At 49.4% G+C, this 14,096-nt stretch overlaps 1 protein-coding gene and 1 long non-coding RNA gene across 3 annotated transcripts in view; one reads left to right on the top strand and one right to left on the bottom strand.

Moving 5' to 3' along the window:
* The window catches only part of Mp (collagen XV/XVIII-type protein multiplexin), a 448,114-nt gene that overhangs the window by 243,245 nt on the left and 190,773 nt on the right, over window positions 1-14,096 (top strand). The window lies entirely within an intron of this gene.
* Window positions 11,914-13,411, bottom strand: LOC142566607 (uncharacterized). The gene is made up of 3 exons (XR_012825083.1): window positions 13,163-13,411; window positions 12,930-13,017; window positions 11,914-12,089 (listed from the first exon to the last, which is right to left on the bottom strand). It is a non-coding gene; the product is annotated as an uncharacterized LOC142566607 (long non-coding RNA).

The following is a 14,096-nucleotide window of genomic DNA, read 5'->3' as shown; positions in this document are numbered from 1 at the left end:
GGAAGGAGAGGGTGCCCCTGCTGTCGCATCGCCTGGTTCAGGCACAATGACTGGAAGGAGAGGGTGATCCTTTGCGGTCGCATCGCCGCAGTCGCGCCTGGAAACACCTGGCGGGGAGCGTTGCGGCGACGACGATCGGGCCAAAATGTCTGCCGCCCCGCCGCAGTCGCGCCGGCAAAACCACGTGTCGCAGGCGAAACGCAACAGACCGCCCCGCCGGGGAAAGGAGATCCCGATGGACAGGGGACTGCATCCGCTGTCCGGAGGGATGTCGCTCGATGATGCTCATAACCGAAGTCGGGCGTCCCTCGACGTTTCTTGAGCGCAGCGCACAGAGAAGGCCTCGTTCTCTCGTTCAGGTTCGCACTGGACACTGCAAAGTGACTTCGGGAGAGTTCACATTTTTGTTCTCGTTCCCGGCAAGCGTTAGAACTACGCTGAAACTCAACCGCTCAGTCAGCAAGCACGGCACAACCCTCACTAAGCCCTGCCAGGCTCTTTCCCCTTTTTATACCACTGCCTAGTTCCTTACAGTAGTCTAGCATCACTCAGAACGCGTCCACAAATTGAAAAATTGCACTAGAAAGTATATCATCACTTTAAAACACTAAACAAAAGCAATATGTTAAAAAAAATCCTGCCTCAGGAAGAAAAACATCAGTAACAAACAATTTTGAGGCTGATTCCTACGTTAGGGGCTTCGACTTAAGCCATCGGCGTTACCGTTGAGACTCCCCTTTTTGTAACGCACCTCAAAGGAATATTGTTGTAAAGCGAGGCTCCAGCGCAGGAGGCGGCCATTTTTGGGAGAGATGGTCTGCAGCCATTGGAGAGGGCAGTGATCCGTCTCAATGATAAACCTCGAGCCGGCTAGATAGCATGACAATTTCTGAACGGCCCACACGAGACACGCACACTCTTTCTCGGTGGCGCTATACGCCTGCTCACGACTGGTCAGCTTACGACTAGCATACAGGACGGGGTGTTCTACTTCTCCATTTTCCCGTTGGCACAGTACAACGCCCATGCCTCGCTCACTAGCATCGCACTGAACAATGAACCCTTTTGTATAGTCTGGCGATCGTAGCACAGGCTGGTTTGTTAGGGCACTCTTTAGGGCGCTAAAAGCTCTTTCCTTTGTCTCGTCCCAGACGACTGTTTGAGGCTCTGACTTTCTTAGAGCATCCGTCAGGGGAGCCGCGATATCAGAGTACCTAGGGATGTACCTCTGATAGTAGCCGGCGACACCTAAGAACGACCGAATATCGGTCTTTGTGCGCGGTTGCGGAAAGTCTCGCACAGCGGCCACTTTTATTTCAGAGGGGCGGCGACGACCCTGACCAATCACGTGACCGAGGTAGACAACCTCGGCCTGTGCTAACTGGCACTTAGGAGCCTTTACTGTCAAGCCCGCTTCGCGCAGGCGGGTTAGCACTGCCCGCAAGTGTGCCATATGCTCAGACCAGGATGCGGAGAATATCGCTACGTCGTCTAGATACGGTAAAGCGAATTCTTGCTGTCCCCGCAACACTTTATCCATGAGGCTTGAAAAACAGTATGGCGCGTTCTTCAAACCAAAACTCAACACTTTAGGACGGAATGTTCCCATTGGTGAAATGAACGCCGCATACCTACTAGCCTCTTCTGTAAGTGGAACCTGCCAATAACCCCTGACAAGATCTAGGGTGGAAATAAACTGAGCGCTACTAACTTTCTCAAGGCGCTCCTCGATGTTAGGGATCGGATAAATTTGATCCTTAGTGATGGAATTAAGCCTGCGGTAGTCGACGCAAGGACGAGGTTCCTTGCCCGGTACCTCAACTAAAATCAAAGGGGAGGTATAATCACTCTCACCTGCCTCAATAACACCGAGCTGTAGCATTTTCTTTACCTCAGCCTCCATAATATCGCTCTGGCGGGGTGACACCCGATACGCCTTGGATCGTACTGGCTCTGGGGAGGTAAGTTCTATATCATGAGTAAGTACAGAAGTCCTACCAGGCCTCTCAGAGAACAGACCTTGAAACTCTTGTAATAGCTGGTGTAGTTCGGTTTTCTGCTCGGGCGACAGCGGTGCTTTACTGATAAGGTCACTAATGACTTGACCGGTGTCTTCCCTGTTCGTCACTGAGCCTAGTCCCGGAAGCTCGACCGGAAGCTCTTCAGGAACGTTTACCATCATGCACACCACTGCTTCCCTTTGTCTATAAGGTTTGAGCAGATTACAGTGGTAAACTTGCTGTGCTTTCCGCTTTCCTGGCAGACTTACCACGTAGTTAACGTCCGACAGTTTCTGAACAATTCGTGCTGGGCCCTCCCACTGCACGTCTAGTTTGTTGTTTAGCGATGTGCGCAATATCATGACCTCATCGCCCACCTCAAAACGACGGGCCCTGGCTGTCCGATCATAATAAACCTTGGCCCTCTGCTGGGCCTTTGTCATTGCTTCACCTGACAACTCCTGTGCCCTTCTTAAGCGTTCGAGGAGCTTAAGTACGTACTCCACCACGACTGGGTCGTCGCCCCTACCTTCCCACGATTCTCGAAGCATGCGAAGCGGAGATCGAAGCGAGCGACCGTACACCAGTTCAGCTGGCGAAAACCCCGTAGCCGCATGCGGCGCGGTCCTTAAAGCAAACATCACCCCAGGCAGACACAGCTCCCAGTCAGTTCGATGTTCAAAACACAACGCTCTCAACACGCGCTTCATGACGGAGTGGAGCTTCTCAACGGAATTCGACTGTGGGTGGTACACTGAGCTGTGTAACAGCTTTACCCCACACCTTTCGAGAAAAGTTGTCGTCAAAGCGCTAGTAAACACTGTGCCCTGATCTGATTGGATTTCCGCAGGAAAACCAACTCGCGCAAATATGGACAGTAGTGCATTGACTATCTCAACTGAGCTGAGTTCTTTAAGCGGCACTGCTTCAGGGAACTTTGTCGCTGGGCAGATCACAGTCAAAATGTGTCTGTACCCCGTGGCTGTTACCGGCAGAGGTCCCACTGTATCAATAACGAGCCGTCTAAAAGGCTCCGTTATGATAGGTACCAATTTCAACGGCGCCCTTGATTTGTCCCCTGGTTTGCCCACCCGCTGACAAGTGTCACATGTCCTCACGAAATGGTCTGCGTCCCGAAAACACCCTGGCCAATAGTACTCTTGCAAGAGACGGTCCTTAGTTTTCTTAACTCCTAGGTGTCCGGACCACGAACCCCCGTGTGACAAGCGCAACAGATCCTGACGATAGCATTGAGGCACGATCAGCTGATCGAACTCCACTCCTCTGCGGTCTAGATACTTCCGGTACAGGACTCCACCTCTTTCCACAAAACGCGCAGTTTTCCTGGCGATACCTTCTTTGACATTGCAGCGCACGTTTTCCAGGCTGCCATCCTTTTTTTGCTCGGCTATCAAAGCCGACCGGCTGACTTTTAGCAACCTATCAAGTCCGTCTGACGTAGGCGCGATGAGCAAATCAGTAGATAGCTCTTCTAACTTTCCCGTGTCGGGCGTTTCCTCTCCAGTATCTGGCGCCTTCAACGCTACAGACTCAATTTTATTCTGTTCGGGCGTGCTCTGAATATCAGCTTGCTGCGCCTCTGACCCTTTTTCGTTGTTTGATAACGTCGGCCCCGCAACTACCGCCTTTGCAGCGAGCTCCCGAACCTTCGATCTGGTTAAGGCCTGAACACTAGCTTCACCAAACAAAAGCCCCTTCTCGCGCAGGAGGTGATCGGACCTGTTTGAAAATAGGTACGGGTACTGGGGTGGCAGCATAGATGACACTGCCGCCTCCGTCTCAAGCGCTCCGAAAGGTCCTTCAATAAGCACTTTTGCTACTGGCAGACACACGCTATGAGCTTCCACGGCTTGCTTGATCCATGCGCACTCGCCCGTGAACATATGGGGTTCTACGTAAGACGGGTGAACTACATCCATCGTAGCTGCGGAATCGCGAAGCACTCGGCACTCTTTCCTGTTCACGAGGAGGTCTCGCATGTAAGGCTCGAGAAGCTTCATGTTCTCGTCAGTGCTGCCTATTGAAAAAAACACAACTTTTGGTGTTGTTTCCGGACACTGCGCCGAAAAGTGACCCGGCTTCTGGCACGTATAACAAACGCGCGCTTGCCTCATCTCGAACCGCTTTCTGCGTTCGGCTTCGGCTGCCGCCGTCTCCTTAGGTTCGGTCGCACTGCTTCCACTCGCATCCGCACTACGCGTGTTCCCCTTTGCTCTCATGGGTGTGAACTTCGGCCTCTCAAACTTCGAGCCAAATTCACCCTTTTGACCGTCCTTAGCTCCGCGAGCCCGACGCGTCACAAACTCCTCGGCTAGCTCAGCGGCTTTAGCCACCGTACAAACGTCTGGCCTATCCAAGACCCAGTATCGCACGTTCTCCGGTAACCGACTATAAAACTGTTCTAGCCCAAAACACTGCAGAACTTTATCGTGGTCACCAAACGCTTTCTCTTCTTTGAGCCACTCCTGCATGTTTGACATAAGCTTGTACGCAAACTCTGTGTATGACTCACTTCTGCTTTTCTCATTTTCCCGAAACTTCCGACGGAACGCCTCCGCAGACAGCCGGTACTTTTTTAGCAGACTCGATTTTACTTTGTCGAAATCCTCTGCCTCCTCTCTATCCAAGCGAGCGACTACGTCGGCCGCCTCGCCGGGTAACAAAGTGAGCAAGCGCTGTGGCCACGTTTCCCGAGAGAACCCCTGCTTCTCGCACGTTCGCTCAAAGTTAACCAGGAACAAACCAATGTCCTCTCCAAGCTTAAACGGCCGCATCAGGTCAGTCATTTTGAACAATACGCGTTCTCCTGCACCGTGTGCCTGACTTCCATTACGAGCGCGTTCCATCTCTACCTCAAGACGCTTCATTTCCAAAGCGTGTTGACGGTCACGCTCTTGTTTTTCTTTCTGTTCTTTAAGTTCGCGCTCCTGTTTCTCTTTTTGCTCTTTAAGTTCGCGCTCCTGTCTTTTTGCAGTCTCCCTCTCTTCAATGGTCTCAAGGCATTCCGACAGCTCGTCATCCTCAGCCTCTAACTCAAGAATAGCCTTTAGCAGTTCTGGTTTTCTGAGTTTGTCCGAGACATCCAGACCCAACTCTCTTGCAAGCTCCAACAATTTCGGTTTGCGCAACGACTTCAAATCCATGGCTGCTCTGAATGCTGCTTTCTCTACTGCTTACTATTGTCTTGCCGCAAACTAACCCGGCAGCAACGACAACCACAATTACCAGCTCTGTTTCTGACACTAACAAAAGCCTGGCAAAGCTCAGAAGAAGAAAGTCCCGCACTCACCAAACCTCGCAGGCAGGAATTCCGCGCAGTCGTTCCGCTGCAGGCAACCAGTCGTCACACAGGGCTCGTTGCACTGCTCCCGGATCGTCGTTGAGCTGCTCAGCATACAGTCAACTGCATCTCTTCGCTGCTGGCCTCCGTTGTCGCGATCTCACCGCTGGCAGACAGTTGTTTGAAGTCGGAGGCGATCCCACCGCTGCCACCAGATGTTTTGATCGCACCGCTGGTACGATCTGTTGGGAACTCGGCGCTGACGCCCGTGGCTGTACCTGGGTCGCAAGCCCCAAGGGTAGCGTTGGCCTGGCGGCCTGGGGTATAACTGGAAGCATCCGAAGGTCCCGGCAAAGCATGAGTCGACTGGTAACAACAAAACAACTTGTTTATTTTAACATCGCAAAGAGTTGGCGGTCAGGTTGACCGAAGTAGAGAGACGGGAGAGCACTTTACTCAACAGAAGAAATCGGAGCCCTCTTTTTTGGCGTCCGGGGGCAGCTGTTTTTATACTCTCGCAGTTGAGGGCAAGAAGGAACCCCTCAATAGACGAGCACGTGAATGTACAATGGGCTAATGGTGACGCACACTGTCGTAGCGCTGCCGGTCGGGCACAATGACTGTAATGAGAGGGTGATCCTTTGCGGTCGCATCGCCGCAGTCGCGCCTGGAAACACCTGGCGGGGAGCGTTGCGGCGACGACGATCGGGCCAAAATGTCTGCCGCCCCGCCGCAGTCGCGCCGGCAAAACCACGTGTCGCAGGCGAAACGCAACAGTATAAAAGCAGCTGCCCCCGGACGCCAAGAGAGAGGCTTCGATTTCTTCCGTCGAGTAACGTGGTCTCCCGTCTCTCCACTTCGGTCGACCTGACCGGCCGCTCTTTTGCGATGCTAGAATAAACAAGTTGTTCTGTTAGCAATCGACTCATCCATTGCCAGGACCTTCGGATGCTTCCAGCTGTGCCCCAGGCCGCCAGGCCAACGCTACCCTTGGGGCTTGCGACCCATTTGCAACAGCAGGAGCAAGTTACAAAGTTGGTAGGTGCCTCTGCGACCTTCCAGTAAATGTTATTCTATTCAATGGTCAATTTAGAAAAAAGCTCTGTAATTAACGCAACAACAATAGAATAATTTTGAGGAAAAAATAAAATGAAGTTATTCAGTACAGAATACTTGGCTTTGTAACCATATTCACCAGAAGATTTCATACTTTCTTTTTGTTTTCTTAGTATCACTTAGCAACACTTTCTCATGCATTTTCCTCGCTGATCCCACGGTGATGGCAATTAAATGGTGTGATTTCAAGTCTGCCGGCAACCAATAAGCATTGGCGAGTTTTTCTTCCTTTGATATTTGGTATCGGCCGTTGCGACACTCGTCGTGTATCGGCATAGCACCCGATCACTGGAAAACGACGGGTGAAGAGAGACACACCACGGAGCCTCCGTCTTGGGCTGCAATAGTTACGAAGTTACGGACACGACCAAGGACAACGAACACAGCCGCAAAAGAGGACGCGCCCTACATGCGCTTCTCACATGCACTTTCTGAAAGCCGAAAACGTACCGCACGCCAATACGAGAGGCTCAACCGAGCGCCGCGACCGGAGGGACCGAAACACGCGGGCTTGCGCCAGTCTCGACGATGATTGTCGAGGGATGCATAAACTCGAGAACGAAAGTGTGTCCGACCGGCGATGTCTCCACTGGGTGTCCAGAAGACGCTGAGAGGGTCGAAGGCTACGCCGTTGCCCACATCCAAGTACGCGCCATGTCAGCTACATCTCTGTCTCGGAAAACTTCCGTGTAGTGAAACGTTCAGGCCGTAAACGAAAGCGCGGCAGGCGCGCTTTTGATTTTGCTGTCCAGGTTCACGGTCCAACGGAGCCAGGCAACGGGCCGTATGGGAAGCCGGGAAGCGTGCTGCATGCACCGGCTTCTTTGCTTGTCTACTTGAGATCTGCGACCCCTTTCTCTGCCTCCAGCAGGTCGGCGCTTGTCGTGTAGCCACAGGAGTGAATCTCCGCGTGGCTGCCATTGGCTGTTTTCGAGCAGACGCTCTTTCGACGCTAGCGCCAAGGTCCGCTACAGTTACGGCCCTAACGGCAGGGCAATGCAGAAGCAAAATGGATGAGCTCGCGATTGTTTGCGTTGTCATGGCAACAGGAACAGCAGCCGCGCGGCGCCTCCTCTCTCAAACGTTTTTTCTTTTCTTCTTGTTTTTATTATGCGGACACCCTCCCCCTTTTCCCCATTCCTCTCGCGCCGATTAATTTTTGTGTTTTCACCTGTACGAGGCGCATTGTTTTTTTGTATCGCGCGCTACGGCAAGCAATGCACTGCGCTACGCTGCGCATTAGCATTGCTTGCGAGCTGGCGCTTGGTGCGCCGTGGGCTTTGCGTTGGCACGCACGCAGTCTTGCCCATACTTATTCCAGCATGTGCCAGCACATAAAAAAGTTCCACTTCCAACACAACAGATCTTTGGTCTCGCTTTATTGACTTCGTTTCCGAAAACAAATATTTTTCTTATAACGTGGCGTGAAACACTCTTAAAAAATGAACAAAAGGGAAAGGTGCATGACATATACAAGAGTACTAAACAGAAAAGTTCACAGACGGTGAAATAACAAAAAATAGCGCTAGAAAACGCGAAGGCCGTTTCATGTAGACACACACAAATAAAAACAAGATTTTTATAAAACGCCCTCAAGACGAAATGTAGACGAGCTTCTGATATATGCACTAAGATATTGCACAAAACTGGACGACGTGTATGACATATTCATGACAACTACAGAAAGGAAAAACTCACTGGTAATGGCAAAAACAATGACACGCAAAATACCTAAAAATTGAATAAAATGCCTCTAGGTTATAAATAAAATTTCCCTCTAGGTAATGTAGTGAGAAACTCTATGCATAGAGCACACATATGGACAGGGCCGAGTTCGTGCACATGCGCCTCCTGATGTCCTTGGGTCTGCGCGCTCACCTGTTGTCTTTAGGCACCCGGAACAACCTTGCGGGGCTTGTTTTTGAGGTATTCGTGCACCACTACACGATGCTCGAGCGATACGAGTCGTGAAACGGGTGAAACATTGCGGAGCACAAGCACACAGCTTCCGAGGACCACGAAACTGACGAAACTACCCACGCCGGTCAACGCACAGCAGCGCACGCTTCCCGATAACAGCAGATAACGAAACATGAAACGTCATGCAGCGGACTAAGCTTCGGGGCTGTACGGCACGCGCGCGGAGACAGTCGAAGGTGAGGGAGTTGCGAGGGAGCTACGAGGGAGGGCGAGGGGAGAGGTGTTGGGGCGGGGGGAGGCCTCGGCCGCCTGGATCGGCGCGCGTGCGCGCGACGATCTACGAGGCCATGCAAGGGGAACGGATTTTCGGCTTCGCCCTCCTCATAGATGGCGCCAATTAGCTCTGCAACCGCAGCTGGGGAGTTTCCCACCGCGGCTATAGCCGCGTTCCTGTATACGTGCGGACAGCCATGCTCACACCAGGTTTGTTCAGCCGTTCGAGGTGGCTGCTGCTTCCGCGCTTTTCACCGCTTTCGTGGTCTTTTGTCCTAAATAAATTCGTCTACTGCTGATCATGCGGTTTTTCTTTTTTTTTTTTTTTGAAAAACCAACTTGCACTTTGTTCGGGACGCTCACAGGCATATGCGAGCGAGCGCGACGAACCATTCCTTCAAACTGCGCAGTGCTTCACTCCGCCTTTTACAGCGAAGCCGAGCATGCGCAGCCTTTCTTCCTGCTTCGCCTGCTCGGCCTAACTCGCGAAAAAAAACAAAAACGAACCGACAATTTTGCGTGCGCGCTTTATACGTGTGGGCAACCAGCGCTGAAGGTCCTCGAGTAGCTCCGTTGCACAGAGCCTATATAATAGCGGGCGGTGGACACAGTTTCCATTTGCACATAGCGTAATTTCGTGTCCGCAAGTTCGCCCACCATCTCCAGACACATTTGTCACGGCTCCTAACATGACAAGGCACCGACTTGCTAGGACATAGCAATGCATGCGCCCATAGCAACGCGCATGGACAGAACGTGGGCGCATCGGTCTAAGCAGACGTTGATACATGTGAGCGTCTGTCATCGTTAAATATGTCGTGCCATCGTCGTGGCTTCCGTATACCGGGTGGTGTCAGCATAATTTAGTTGCACACCAAAACTGTCGTAGCACCTCCTGGCCAGCGCCGGTTCCCCATAAGGGCCTGCACTATGCGAGCTTACTGCTTTACTACGAGTGGCGGGTCGTCAGAATATGAGATACGCGGCGCACGGAGGCTTGTGGCGCGACGTGTCCTACGTTGGAAGCAGCTGAGAGCCGCGGAAGCGCGTTTGTTTGCGCCATTTTCATTCAGGAAGGTGTTCGGAGCATGTCACTCGCTGTGGGACACGTTTTGAGACCGCACGTCGTCCACTATCGAGTACCGTCCGGGCACAAGCAGTATATACATAATTCCGCCCCAGTGTCTTCGCCATGGACTAAAGAGAAAGCAACGAATGTTTTATAGCGCCATGACCGCTGGCTTAAGTGATGGATAGAAGACCCGTTTACAAATAGCGCCCGAAGACCACCTTTCTGCGATTTCCGCAAAGAAGATTCCACCTAAAACAACGCTGAAATGATTACTAAACAAACGTCATAGACAAGGTGATTTCGCCTATGAGCAGGGCAATACAGTGCATTTCAAGGATCGTAATCATAAAGGTAGTCGTGATAGCGAACGCGCGAGATCGGCATCTGGCCTAGAGGGCTTACAAGCGAAAATCCATTGATGTTGATGAGACAGAACGCCTCTCAACCACCAAGAGAAGCCGCTATTCTGGATGAAAAAAAGAAAGCGGATTAGTGCTGCCATGCATTTCTTCATCAACCCATTTCAAAAGCGACGGACAGAAGTTTCACTCAGAGCATTTCCGTAAAGAAATCCCAGGAAACCTAAGCACTGATGAGTTGTGAATGCGAAAGCGTCACTATCCAATTGAGTGCTGCTGAGCGGTCGATCGTTCGAGTTATAACTCCTCACGGGCAAGCGAACTCGTTGAGACGTTTGGCCAACGCCTCCAACATAGCACAAGGCCGGCGCGCTTCGATCCGTGACGTCATGCTACCTTGAAGCATATTGCAATTGAATGCAATGGGGGACACTCCTCGGTAAGCCGCGGTTATTTTGAAGTCGCCATTTTCGTCACGCTGGGCTTGGCAATGGAAAGTTGGGTCCAAGTAGCATGATGTCATAAAGCAGAGTACACAGGGCTGCTCTCTAGGAGGCGCTGGTTTATCCCAGTGGATAAGACACTCAGCTTTTAAGCGTGGGTTCGTAGGTTCTAAACTCGCTACCGCCGACGTTTTTCTTGTCGAATTTATTCTATTATTTATATGTTTATTTCTTAATAGCGATTACCGAGGCGCAGTTGGAACGTAGGCAAGAGCTTGCAAGGACAAGGAACGCGCGGATAGCACAGGCTTCCGCGAGCGAGGGTGAAGTGGCGTCGCCGCCCTTTACGCAACACCTGGCGCGGCAGGAAGTGTTGCCTTTCGCCCGCTCTGTTCCATCGAGGCGCGAACGCGTCGCAGGAAACGGGAATTTAGGTGCCATTTCGCTGCTCCAGACGACAGACACCGGCTTTTTCGTTCAATGGGTCATCTGATGATTTCCAATCAAAATTAAGGTGGGCAAATAAGTCCTCTGCATATGACGTTTTGCCGCATGCGAATCCCAGAGGCACTCCCCACTAGCGTATTTGGCGCGCAAAAAGGGCAACGTACCCTTATAAAAATTTCTAGCAACATTTTTTAGACAGTCTATAGACTTTTGTTACTAGAACCTACCAACAGTCAATTGAAATCCTACCAGCTGTCTTTATACATCCTAACAACGCTCTAGTAACACCCTAGAAACAATTGGCCACCAACTTTCAATAGAAACATGTTCATAGGATGTCTTTAAACTTCCTACCAATTTCCTATGAACATTTGTCTTTATACACCCTAGTAACATTCTTTCAAAAGAGAAATGTTCATATATTTTCTGTTAACTTCCTACCAACCCCCTATTAACAAGCTTTCTTTATACACCGTATTAACATTCTTTCAAAAGAAAAATGTTCATATATTTTCTGTTGACTTCCTACCAATCCCCTATTAACAAGCTTTCTTTATACGCCATATTAACATTCTTCCAATTGAACAATGTTTGTAAACGTTCTGCCAACTTCCTACCAATCACCTATTAACATTTGTCTTTATACACCCTAGTAACATCCTATCAAGAATTGGATCCTATCAAGAATTGGCTACAGTACTTCAACTGAAGCATGTTCATAGATGGTCTGTAAACATTGTACTAACCGTCAACCAACACAAGTCTTTAGGCTCTTTAGTAACACTCTGGCAATATTTTACTTACATGTGCTTATGTACTTGCTATTGACGTCTTACTATTCCCCTAGTAACATTTGTCCCACATACGACCTAGTAGCATAGTGTAAACACTTGTCAGTATGTGTGAACATGTTGGTAAAAGGCAGTATGCAACCTAGAAGGTGCACGTAAATGGAAAACAAATGCAAGTTTGCACTGAAAGAAGTTTATTCACACAAAAATATTTACACAGAATTGTGAGAGAAGTAGTAGAGAAATTAAAAGAAAAAATAAACGAATAATGACTTAGTTGATTACGGCATGGCAGCTGTCGCATAATCTCTAGCAAGCATCGATTATGCAAGCTGATGTCTCAGAATGCTTGCAGAATGAACCAACCCTGCACAGACACAAGATGGTCAGTGTTAACATCATGTTCAGGTTAGCATATCACATACATAGAACACCTTTTTAAGGTTCACATGAATGATAAAATTGTGACCGTCATCCCTGTTTACTTGCAGAGGAGATGGCAAGGATGGGGCACATTATTCAATGCATATCCTTTACTGCGTTGTATTTACTACGTGTTATTAAAATTAGGAAAGTGTACTAAATGGGTTTCTCTACCAATTAACTGCATAAATGAGTTACTCACTAAAAAAGTTAATTACATGGTTTATTCATGGTGAAATTTGTAGCACGCACAATAGACACGGACGCAGAGAAGGTGGACACGCGAGCGCTTACTCAAAGCTGGGTATTTTTGGAAGGAATGAAAGTAACAGCGCCAGCTAGCTGCACCGAGCATGTGCAAAACGTGTCATCCATTTTTATATAAACAGATGACAGAGCTTGAAGCAGTATTCAAGAACACAAATGCTTTGTCAGTGATAGCAAGCAATGGCTGACTGATGCATTTTTAAGCACGCCTTATTATACGGAACGCTTCTGTAATTTGACGTGTTCGTTTATTTTTACTCGAAAACAAAATATGAGTGTCAAAAAATACCGGTTCACAATGACATAGGTTGCAGTGGTTAAACAGGTGCGAATGATTTTCTTTCACATTCGCACTTGTCTATCCAGTGCAACCTATGTCATTGTGAACCGGTTCGCTGAAGAATATGTACTTGTGAACCGTGAAGCTATACGTCAATATTTTACTATTTCTCATCCTGTGCAGCCAGAGTAGGAAAGAGCAAAGAATGAGTTCATGATCACACAATATTTACCAGACCTTAGGTCATTGCGAACGCTGTGAAAACGAAGTATTTGTACGCTTCGTGTTTATAGCAACTTCAAGCGAACCCCATGACGCGGGGCAGCTGAAAAAGGTAAGAAAATCGTTCTTAAAACATTTCACGTCGTTACAGTTCGCGCTATAATAACCTGCCAAAATGCGGCATTAGAAACTGAAATAAAATAACATCAAAATAATATGTTTGTGAAAAATGGTGGAAAAGAACATACCTTTTATTATAATTTGGAGATAGAGAAAACTTCGGCGCATAGCAGTCTTGAGGAACAGCTGTTTGCTATTTGTGCAGTTTAAAACACGGACAGTGCCAATATTAAATCACTTCACACGACACTGCATCACAGCTGGCAGAGAAGTTCCAGAAACGCTCACATCACGGAACGAAGAAAGCACCGTGGGCTTCGCAAACACCTTGCTGGTTGGCTTGCATCGATGAATTAGCTACAACACAGCATAAGCATAAATAGCAGCAAAAACAGCTGGATTGCTGCTACAATACGCCACGAAGCACCTACATCTCTGCGACCGTACAATGCTGGCGTCGCAAAGGAACTGATGGCGATTGCGATGGTCTCCCTCTTTGCCTCGACTCGGCCAACTGTCAAATTTGTGCGCATGCGTGGGGAGGCATGTGACATTCTTTCCATCCACCTGCTTCGCCTTGACCGCCGCGGAACTAAAGCCCCTCTTTAAGCCGAAACATGCCCCCCCCCTCCCCCGCTACCTTGCGATGGTTGACTCACACCTAGACATTCCTCGCCTCTTGGTGAAAGCTGTGGCCGGCCTTTGTGTACGCACCCCTTTCTGGGAACTGCACTTGAAGGGAGGAATGCCCCTCATGGCCGAGGTTGAAAAAAAAAAAAAATCTGAGAAGGCAGCCGGCTCAATTTTGTTGGGCATTAGGGGCTGTATAGTTTTATCTTTCGAGACAATTATTGTTCTGAAAACCGACTTTTTTTCTCGAAATGTAATACGCATAGAAAAATAAAATCATATTGGGTAAATTATGTGGATATTCTATTTTGCGCAAGAGCATCCTTTAGCACTTGCTGCTTTCAAAGACAAAACATAGCTCCCTGGCGCCCAGCGGTGAAGCACATTGTAGTACTATTTTTATAGTCAAGTACATGTCCGAGGCGTGGCGGC

The sequence above is a fragment of the Dermacentor variabilis genome, unplaced genomic scaffold (genome assembly GCF_050947875.1).
Source record: "Dermacentor variabilis isolate Ectoservices unplaced genomic scaffold, ASM5094787v1 scaffold_13, whole genome shotgun sequence".
NCBI classification, from domain to species: domain Eukaryota; kingdom Metazoa; phylum Arthropoda; class Arachnida; order Ixodida; family Ixodidae; genus Dermacentor; species Dermacentor variabilis.
Note: the sequence above shows the minus strand (reverse complement) of the source record. Positions and strands in the feature narration are given on the sequence as shown.